The sequence below is a fragment of the Castanea sativa genome, chromosome 2, assembly GCF_040712315.1.
Source record: "Castanea sativa cultivar Marrone di Chiusa Pesio chromosome 2, ASM4071231v1".
NCBI classification, from domain to species: domain Eukaryota; kingdom Viridiplantae; phylum Streptophyta; class Magnoliopsida; order Fagales; family Fagaceae; genus Castanea; species Castanea sativa.
In genome coordinates, this window is record NC_134014.1 from 10,580,524 (window position 1) to 10,590,973 (window position 10,450).

Genomic DNA, 10,450 nt, shown 5'->3' on the forward strand with positions numbered 1-10,450 from the left:
ATATCCATATAAATCTAAAAGAGAATAACCAACCCCTAATGCTGCTCAAAATTAGGCTTTAAATCTAGATTTAAACTTAATTATTAAACGAGTTAAACTCATATATAATAATGCATTCGTGAACAAGGTGGTGCATTTACGGTAGTAGGAGTTGCCATCTCATGACTCGTGAGTATGAGGGTTGATTTAAATATATATACCATGCTTTATGTGTACATGTATAAAATATACTTAAATAGACTTAATTGAATTGTGTCAGTTTAAAAATTAGTTCATATATAATATTGATCATTTGGTGGTAAAAATTAGATATAATTTTTAACAAAATAAGGTAGATGAATCTAATTTTTGTAAGCTTATAAACAAAATTAATTCTATCTATTAATTTAAATAATATAATTTCATCTAAATTGAGTTATAAAATATATATTAGCATAGATTTGTGAAGGCGTAAAATCTTTTAGCTGTAGTATTTACTATATATGGGAATATCAAATAGTTTGTGAACAAGTTGGACCTTGCTCGACAAGAAAATTTACCAAGTTTAAACATGTAATATAGTGTGGCAATGAGCACAAACTTGGCTCATGTTTGAAATAAAATTAAATTAACCAATCATGAACTTTTAATTCTTATCTTAACTTGTTTACAACCCTACTAACTATCTTATAGTAGAAAGAGGAATTAATTTCTCTATAATTAAAATTAACACTACAAATTGCCAAGTAACAACATAATGTCAAAAAGCATGGGGGTAGCATTTTCATATGAGAACCATATTCAATGAAGCAAAAATCACCAATTTGGATCTCTCGTTCCGTCTCCTCTTGATACCAAAACTTATTTATTAAAAAAAAATACTGAGTTCAATTGTTCAAGTGATAGTCATGTGATAATGATATCATTCTTTTGTGTCACATGTTTGTAATTCAAAATTTGTTTTTTTCTCTCCTATTATCTACTTATTGCCAAAAAAGAAGAGGAAGAAAAAAAAAAAGAATAATACAACTAATGGTCTGAGTGAGAGTGTCAGTGGGATTGTTCAATGAATTCAACACATTTATGCTTCACCCTCTATTAAGCAAAAAGAAAAAAAGAAAAAAAGAAAAGAAAAGGCCTACCATGAACCATACCCGAAGGGTAGAACCTTCTCTCTTCCTCTCACAATCGTACTTTTGGTCTTGAATCATTTGGTGGTGATTTGATGGACCTCGTTTGCTTATTTAGATCTAAGATGGGCTTTTTAATATGATTTATCAAGTTTGAAACTTTACCAGGACAAAATGGACCAATTTCTTTCTAAAAAAGTTTGATCCATATATGGAGTAACTTTAACACGGGCCGGGATCATAAACTGGGCTGTTCTACTGACAGCCCAGAGGCGAGGGACCAATCCAATGGACATCCCCATAGACCCAAAATAATGGCGCAACTCCTTGAATTGGGTCCAAATGGAGTTATTCTCAAAAAAAAAGAAAAAAAAAAGGGTCCAAACGGAGTAAAAAGCCCACATAGATTAACACAAATCTTGATTGATAGGAAACTAGGTATAGTTATTTAGGTACTATATATATATATATATTTATATAATCAATTATATTCAAAGCCTTTTAAGAAACTAAACTTAAATTTTGTTCCATAAGAAAATTGGTCAAAAAGCAATATTATGAAACTCTCTAAGTAATTTGTGTTTGAGAGAGCTTTTTTTTATTGGTTCATTGAGATTTAAAAATAAATTTGTATATGGAAAAAAAATTAAATTATTAAAAAGTTTTACATAAGCAAAGTAAGTAAAGTTAAGGGGTGAAAAAAAAAACTTGGTTAAGTTTTGTGTGGTACCTAAACATTTATCTTTTTTATTTTTGTTATGGAACCTAAACATTTGTCTTGATTGTTACTAGTAGGTGTATATGAAATGAAAAATTAGAAGCAATAGAATGTTGGTCAATAAATGTTATTGATGATGCGAAGAAAATCAGTAGGCTGGATGTTTCGGACTTGAAAGGACCACTTGCTCTCTAGATGGCCTGAAAAAGAAAGAAAAGAAATCAAAGGTGACCGGGGTTGCCGGCCAAGAACCCTCTGATGGCAAAATTAGTTTTCTCTCTATATTTTTGGAGTTCCAACTTTTTGGGAGAAGTAAAAACATACATTTTGTCTGGTCTGAATGAGTGTTTATATAGTGTCCTAAGAGCAGTTATTAGACTTGTAACTTCTCCTGGATTTCAGGAGATGCGAGGGTTCAGGATTAACTTCCACAACTGTTTAGGAGTTACATTTTTCTCATATAACGTTCACTAGAAGTTATGCGTATGATAATGAGTTGTTGTACATACTCAAGAATTTCCTAAGTGTCCAAGACTCGTCCAGGGGTCCTCTTGTCGAGCGTACCTTTCTTCCAAGGAAGGTCGTTCCTCTATGGACGAGGTTTACCAGGACGAGGGTTACCAGGACGAGGTTCTTACCACCTTCGCTTTCCTGGTCTTGTCCTGGACGACCATGGTCCTCATGGACGAGGGTTACTAGGACGAGGTTCTTACCACCTTCGCTTTCCTGGTCTTGTCCTGGACGACCATGGTCCTCATGGACGAGGTTTACCAGGACGAGGTTCTTACCACCTTCGCTTTCCTGGTCTTGTCCTGGACGACCATGGTCCTCATGGACGAGGGTTACCAGGATGAGGTTCTTACCACCTTCGCTTTCCTGGCCTTGTCCTGGACGACCATGGTCCTCATGGACAAGGTTTACTAGGACGAGGTTCTTATCCTGGACGACCATGGTCCTCATGGACGAGGTTTACTAGGATGAGGTTCTTACCACCTTCGCTTTCCTGGTCTTGTCTTGGATGACCATGGTCCTCATGGATGAGGTTTACCAGGACGAGGTTCTTACCACCTTCGCTTTCCTGGTCTTGTCCTAGACGACCTCCATGGACGATATTGGAGTTGCATTTTATCATACCCCATCAGTTGCCCCCTTGTCTATGGGTCGTCTAGGGAGTTCATAAAATGATGTCATTTTTTGGACGTATGTCTTTATGTTGTGCCACATGTCGCGATCTCATCGGCAATTTGTCATGTCAATTTAGTTTTTCGAGGGAAATGCCACGCGGCGTGTCCTGGTTAGTCACGTAATTCGAGACACCATTTTTCAACGCCTATAAATAGTGGAATTCCCCTCGTACCCTCTGCATTTTTTCAAATTTTCTTCTTTGACATCCCTCGTCTTAACGCTTCATCTAGAAGTTTCCTGCGTCCGTAGTCTCCCTTTGTCTAGATCCAGGTATTTTCTCACTCCTCGTCCTCAGGTTTTAAGCTTTATTAAGAACTAGCATTTAACCCGTGCAATGCGCAAGAAACATTTCACACATTTAAAATTCCATTAATTTGACATAACAATACAATAAATACAACAGTTAATATGTTTATTAAAGACTTTGTTTTAATAATGCCAATCAATTCAAAAAATAAAAATGACAATTGTTGGATACAGAGTTAGGTTTAATAACATTGTCAAAAGTCCAAAATTCCCTATAGCAGAAAATAAAGTCTAAGAAGTCATTAACCCAAAAAACATTTAGTGAGCTGAGCCATATTCCAGCCCTGATGAACTGTGAGTGCCAGCTTTGTTTCACTTGGATGAATTGGGCTATCATCATTCACCTGTAAAAAACAATAGAACAATAGCACTTAAAAAAAATAATGATGACAAATACATATCTTCTCACATGCATTATTTTTTTTATTTTGTCCATCTAGAACATGCCAACTACAAAGGTATACACAATAAGAACAAAATCGATTCTTTGGTGTGCTAAATGGATGATTGTTGTCCACGTTTAAATGTAACCTCTACCACCACACACCCTTAGTACGATAGTCACTCCACAAATATAAGTGCTTGTGGAGTGTGGGAAGTAAGGGCCGGGGTTCAAGTCTCCAAGAGGGAGACTCACACACATACACTTAGATTATGCTAGAGTAAAATTCTATCTTGTATAAAAAAAAAAAATGTAACCTCTAAAATGATAGAAGCTAATACAACCTTTTGAGCTCCACGTTTCAAAAATTGTTTTCTTTAGTAGAAGGGCACTTCTATTCATAATCCACTCAAACTATTTTTGCTAATCTATAACAATTACGAAAACTAAGGAGAACATATTCAATAATAATATAAGGTAAAATTCCAATGTATAAATACAAAGAAACAATATTTTAATATCTTTTGGAAGAAACACTCTAAATTAAATCTATGATAAGTTGAAAACCACAAAAGAACCTAAAACAAAATTGGCAAAGAAAAATAAATTCATATTTTTTCGCTACCAAGTTACACTTTGCTCAATCTTTTGTAGTCTGAATTCTAAGAATGCATCTTATAATCCTAGCCACCAAATCTCCTCCATGGAAGTTTCAAGTGTGTAATGGTCATAAGTACTATAGTGTCAAGAAATGTTTTACTAAATTGATGTCCAAAGTTGAAGCACATACATGCTGGAGGAATTGCTTCTAAAATTTCATCTTTAGCAAACTTAAACACATCAAGTAGTTTGTATATTTTCTGTTTTCTTAACTTTTTACATCAAAGAACAAAGGTAAAATTCCTTCTTTTCACCAAGTATAGACATTTCCTTCACTTCAGATAGACTATTATTTCTGGTTTAATTTTTTGGTTCTTTTTTTTAGGCAGGGGAAAAAACTTCTTAGCTTACACCATGTCCTCCTTTCTTTAGTTTATTTCTTCCTTTTTGACCCCTTCCCACAAAAAATAAAAAATTTAGAATGCACAGGAGAAAGAAGAACACATATCCATTTCTGAACAAACAACATTAAAAAGAAATTTCTCAGGTGGTACAAACTACTTTCTATTCTTCCCAAATAGCACTTAAATTAACATATCCAGAAATTGGGTTTTATTAAATACTCCAGAAAATGTAAATAAAAAAAATTCAAAACTCATTCAATAATTAATTATTTTCATTCATATACCAAAGCAACAATACCTAAATCACCTTCTAAAATATATGCCTTTTCCTGTTCTTCATGTGCAAAATTCCAGCAACGCAAAATAACTACCAGAAATAATAACTTCAGACCGTAACATCAATAGAAAGAGGGTAAACCCATAACTATACAGTCTAAACTTTCAGATTTTAAACTATCCAAGTTGAAATTTGGCATATTCATGAATTATTAAGTTTCATACTTGACAGGGAAAACTAAGCAAATCTGAATTTCAACAAAAAGTAAAAGGGTAAGAAGGTTTTTTAAAATGGCAGGAAATAATCATACAACCATATTAAATAAATAATCCCTTGATATGACGTAACACAGTTTTTTAACAAAATCTTTGCTATTTCTTTGTTTGTTCCTACTTCCAATTACACTTTGAAAAAAAATTGTCAATATGTCTACACTCTAAGCTTGGGCAATACTCTCAATGCTATCAAAACAAAACAAAAAAGTAGAGATGTTAATTTGAAACCAAAGTATGCAAATTAAAATAGTAAACCTATCTATTTTTCAATAGGGGTGAAAGAAGAACCCTAGACAATTTGGCAGGGGAAATTTTTTTTAAAAAAATATATAGACGGCTTTAAATTCATTTTTGAATTGTAAAAAAGCCTCCCTACAGAAAATTTTAAAACGTTGCAATTACCTACATGAATAAATATGCGTTTTTCTAAGCGCCAATGAGAAGTTCCATATGATATGTCATAACAGTGTTAATTGAGTTCCTACAACTTAATAGCATAGTCTTTGGTTTGTTTTTAATGTAAAATGCATTTAACAAACTATTAAAAAGGTCATACCCATTGTCTGAAGTTAATACCTGATTCTTCAAAAGAATGATAGATTGAACAAAGTGAAAAGCATCCCCCAAAGAGATCCACGTTGCTTCTTCTAAAAGACCTAGAAAAAAAAAACCCAATAATCTATTGCTCTGTTTTGTTCTTTAAAGTATCCAAAAGAGACTGGAACTCACTTAAGGACTTTCATTCCATTCATCTGAGTTTTAACCGGACACAATAAATAGATGCCCACACATCAATTTAACCAAATACCCAAAAAAAAAAAAAAAAAATAATAACTCAGACACCTTAATCAGAAATATAACCAAAAAGTCAAATTAAAAAAAATCCAACCAAATTATTAAAACCTGATCTAATTTAACCAAATACCAAAAAAAAATCTAACTCAGACACCTTAATCACAAATATAACCCAAAAAGTCAAATAAAAAACAATCCAGCAAAATTATAAAAACCTGATCTAATTTAATGTATAAACTGAAAAGCAAAGAGAAAAACTAACCGGTAGCAGTTCCGGAAGGATGGTAGACGTTGGGAGGAAGTAGGCCTTTATGTGAATTCTAATCTTGAGAGAAATTGAGACAGACCGAATCTCTCTCTCTCTCTATTATTCTCTTTCTCGGTTCTCCTTGTATTTCTGCAACGTATCTCTCTCTCAACCGTATTTTGGCAGAAAAACCTAAAATAAGTATCAATGCAACATTCAATTCTATACTTATTTAATCCCAAAGATTTCGTTAAGATTAGAAACAGAAGTACCCAAACTAAAATCAATATTTTTAGTGATTTCTGTAATCTAAAAAAACAAAAAACAAAAAACAAAACAAAAGCAAATATCTAAAATTGAGAAAACAAACATTTTGATAGAGAATCCAAAACCCATAACAAAAACGAATCAAATCTAAACCTACTGAACAAAAAAAATCAATTAAAAGTAAATGTACCATTGTCGATGTCGGTTCTCGTCCGATTGTACGAATCCGGAAAGTGGAACCGGACGGTGGTGGGGAAACATGGAGTGAAGGGGATTGTTTTTGCTGTTCGGTGTATGGTTCCAACGAAATCTGCTCTCTTTCCCCGCACAATGGACGGCAATATCTACGTCTCGAAGCCATGGGCCAAACTAATCAAAGCCTGGAATGGTTTTTTTTGAACAGAGGTTTTTTTTTTTTATCAGATTGAACGGGGGCTTAGTGACAGGAGAACGGCCTCATCGCCTCTCTCTCGCTCTCTCTCTCTCTCTCTCTCTCTCTCTCTCTCTCTCTCTCTCTATTTTTATCGCAGTATTGGTAGGTGACTTATTTTAGAGAGGGAAGATATCAAGCGTAATCTGATGAAAGGAGACGGCTAGGGTTTTTTTAACTGCAATGCTTTTTCTTTTTCTTTTTTTAACTGGGCTTTATTTTTAATCTACACCTTTTTTTTATTTTTATTGCAAACGTGGCATTTTTTTTTTTAATTGCAGATGTGGCAGGGTTTAAAAAGCCAAGCATTGTAACGTACGACTATTTTTTAAAAAACTGTATACGTGTCTAAATTTTAAATAGGCAGTTATCCTATTTGTCAACACGTCCTTAAATATAGGAACCAACTTTCTCTTAGTTTCGTCTATTATATATATATATATATATATATAGATGTCTGAGGTAGTCCTTTCTTCGTCTAGTAATAGTGATGACAAAGCTATAGACGAGTATTATGACCCTAGTAGTTTCAGTGGGTCTAGTGATAGTAGTAGTGATTGTAATAGCAGTAGTGAGAGAAACACTACAGACAAGTATACGTCCGGCGTTCCTGGGATTCCCTTAGAGGTATTTTAGGAAAGCCTTAGGACGAGGGCTGAGTCCAGGTCTAAGGCTGGCACAAGTGCTCCCTCATCTTCTGGTCAAGACGAGGAAGAGGTAGTTTATAGTTGCGCTGTTGGGGTTGCCTCTAAGACAGATGAGAGAAAATTAGGTATCCTTAAGACTTGGTACTAAATTCTTGAGGACTTGAATCCCAGGGTACCTGTGCGTGACGAATGGTGTTGTCAACCCCGTTTTGGCGTTGGCATTTATGAGGCTTACCTCTTGGGGGGTTTGAGGTTGCCCCTTAATGCTTTTGCCAGGGAGCTGCTTTCTAGGTTAGGTTTAGGTATATGCTAGTTTAACCCCAATGCATGGAGGCTAATTGTCGCTATGCAAGTTTTATGGAGGAAGGTGTTTGAGGGGGATCGTCCTTTTACTGTGGACGAGTTCCTCTTTTGCTATAAGCCCTCTGAGATTAACCAATCCCTTGGCTTTTATCAGTTCACAGCTAGAGAGAGAGATTATAGGCTGATAAAATCCTTAGTCACTTCAGATAGGAAATGGAAGACGGAGTTCTGCTTCGTCTCTAGCTTTTGGGCTGGACGTCCTATTGAGGTTGACAGGGATCCATTCCCTCCCTACATAGGAGATTTAGGGAATCTTCCAAGTAGACGCAAGGATAAGAGGGCCAAGCATAGGTCATCAAAGGCTAAGGTCGCCCAAACCCGAGATGACCAGACCAATCCTTTCCTCGTCCCCCAGGGTCATTCCATCCAAATCTTGGATGTTGATTTTGAGCCTAAGGATCCCTCGTCCATGCAAATCTCGTCCAAAGTCGCCCCTCCTTCTTTGTCTCAACCTTCTCAACAAGTACCTCAAAACCTCCTTTCCAATAAGGACTTGGCTTGGGAAAGGTTTGAGAAGGTTGTGACGGACGAGGATATAACAGCATGCTATGACATGTCTTTAAAGGACTTTGAGCACTCTGGAGTGCATGACCTCTTTAAGGTATGTACTCTTAATGTATATGTATATCTCGTCTTATTGTCAATACACGTATATGTTGTAATGAAATTTTAACTTGTGCAGGCAATGTCTAAGTTTATCGCTGCGTCTAAGCAGGCAACCCAATTGGACAAGACGAGGATCCTGCTGGAGAAGATGGTCCAAAAGGGGAAGGACGAGTCTAAAAGGTGGGCTCAAGTGGCTGCCAAGGCTAAGGAGGATGCAAAGAAGCTGAAAAGCAATGTCGAGGAGTTGAAGACAAACGTCAAAGAGAAAGACACTCGTCTTGAACTCCACCAGAGGAAGAATGACATGCTCAGCGCCCTTCTTGCAAAGGCTAAGGAAGACGCAGTTGTAGAGTTTCAGGCGTCCAAACAATTCATTGATCTACTGGACACCAACTATGCAGCTGGGTTTGAAGATCTCAGGATGGAGGCAATGGAGAAGTTCCCTGAGATTGACTTCAACCTCGTTAAACTTAACCTTGGTGGAGCTGCTTCAAGTTCCCTCCACTAGACGAGCTCAGAGGACGTCAATATTGAGGACAATGCCTCTACAAAGCCAGCTCAGGACAACCCTAATGCTGATGCTCCTCCTGCCTGAAGACGAGATTTTTGATGTTTAATTATTCAAAGTATTTTTTTTGTTTATCTTTGTTTTGGTCTACTGTTTTTAGGACATTTTTTAAGATGTATTTGAGTACAATTATCTCGTCCAGAGTGTTCTGGATGAGTTTATTAACAATTGCCTTTTAAGGCCTACTTTGTGAGGGTTTTTGGACGACGATCGTCTACCCTTGTTTTAAATTTCGATGAATATATACTTTTATCCAGTATTGAATTTTATTGTATGGACGAATTTATGCTCTGTTTTCACCATTAGATGTTATTGGCTTTTAAACAGTGAGCATTCTAAGTGTTGTATGGTCGTCCATGAACTTTTCTTATGGACGATCTACTTATGTATGGACGTCTTTGTTAACCATTTTAATTTTTCTAAGTGTAACTCGTCTCAGAAATGGCAATGATGATCATGCGTCCTTTTCCTCGTCCATGGGCTAGACAGTTGGCATTCGTCTTTTGTCTAGACGTTGTTAGTGTTTTGCCTCGTCCTAGAACATCTGAGCGTCTTGGCCAGATGCTTGTCCATGGACTAGCTTCACTGTATGCCTTTTATGCCTTAGTTTATTTTTTTTCTTTACTTTATCCTCATCTTGTGGAAAGCTTATGAACATTACATCCCTGCGCCCAGAGATTTTCATTCGTTTTAGGGTTTTGCCCCCCCCTTGTAGGTATTATTATGGGAGTTAGATTTGTGCATAAAATACACTAAAAATCTAAACCATATTGTTATATGAACATTGTCCACAAATATGGCACACGCTTAGAAGCTAGTGCCTTAAGAAAATACTTAAGGAAATACATAACCTCGTCTTTCACGAACTTGTCTGTAGACGGTGCAAAAGTTTAAGAACTAGTGCACTTTTTATTCTTAATACACATCATAGTAGTAATAGAAACACAACAGTAAATATTAGTAAACACCATAGCTGTGACCTTGTCCATATTTGTAACCTCGTCCTTGGTGAATCTCGTCCAAGCTCATTACTAATAGTACCTCCTCAGATGCTCCACGTTCCATGGATGCTCTAACTTTCGTCCGTCCAGAGCTTCTAAGTAGTACGACCCCTGCCTTTTGCAGTTGATTACCCTATAGGGTCCTTCTCAATTAGGTCCCAATTTTCCATGAGCTAGATTCTTAGTTGCCAAGGAGACTCTTTTGAGAACGAGGTCCCCAATACTGAAGTGTCTGGGTTTCACCATGGCATCGTGCTGCCTAGCCATAAG

General features: G+C 36.1%; 1 long non-coding RNA gene across 1 annotated transcript; it reads right to left on the reverse strand.

Annotated features, from left to right (window-relative positions):
• Nucleotides 1-3,428: 3,428 nt before the first annotated feature.
• LOC142626390 (uncharacterized) lies at nt 3,429-6,511 on the reverse strand. The gene is made up of 3 exons (XR_012842497.1): nt 6,314-6,511; nt 5,833-5,912; nt 3,429-3,662 (listed from the first exon to the last, which is right to left on the reverse strand). It is a non-coding gene; the product is annotated as an uncharacterized LOC142626390 (long non-coding RNA).
• Between the last annotated feature and the right edge of the window lie 3,939 nt (nt 6,512-10,450).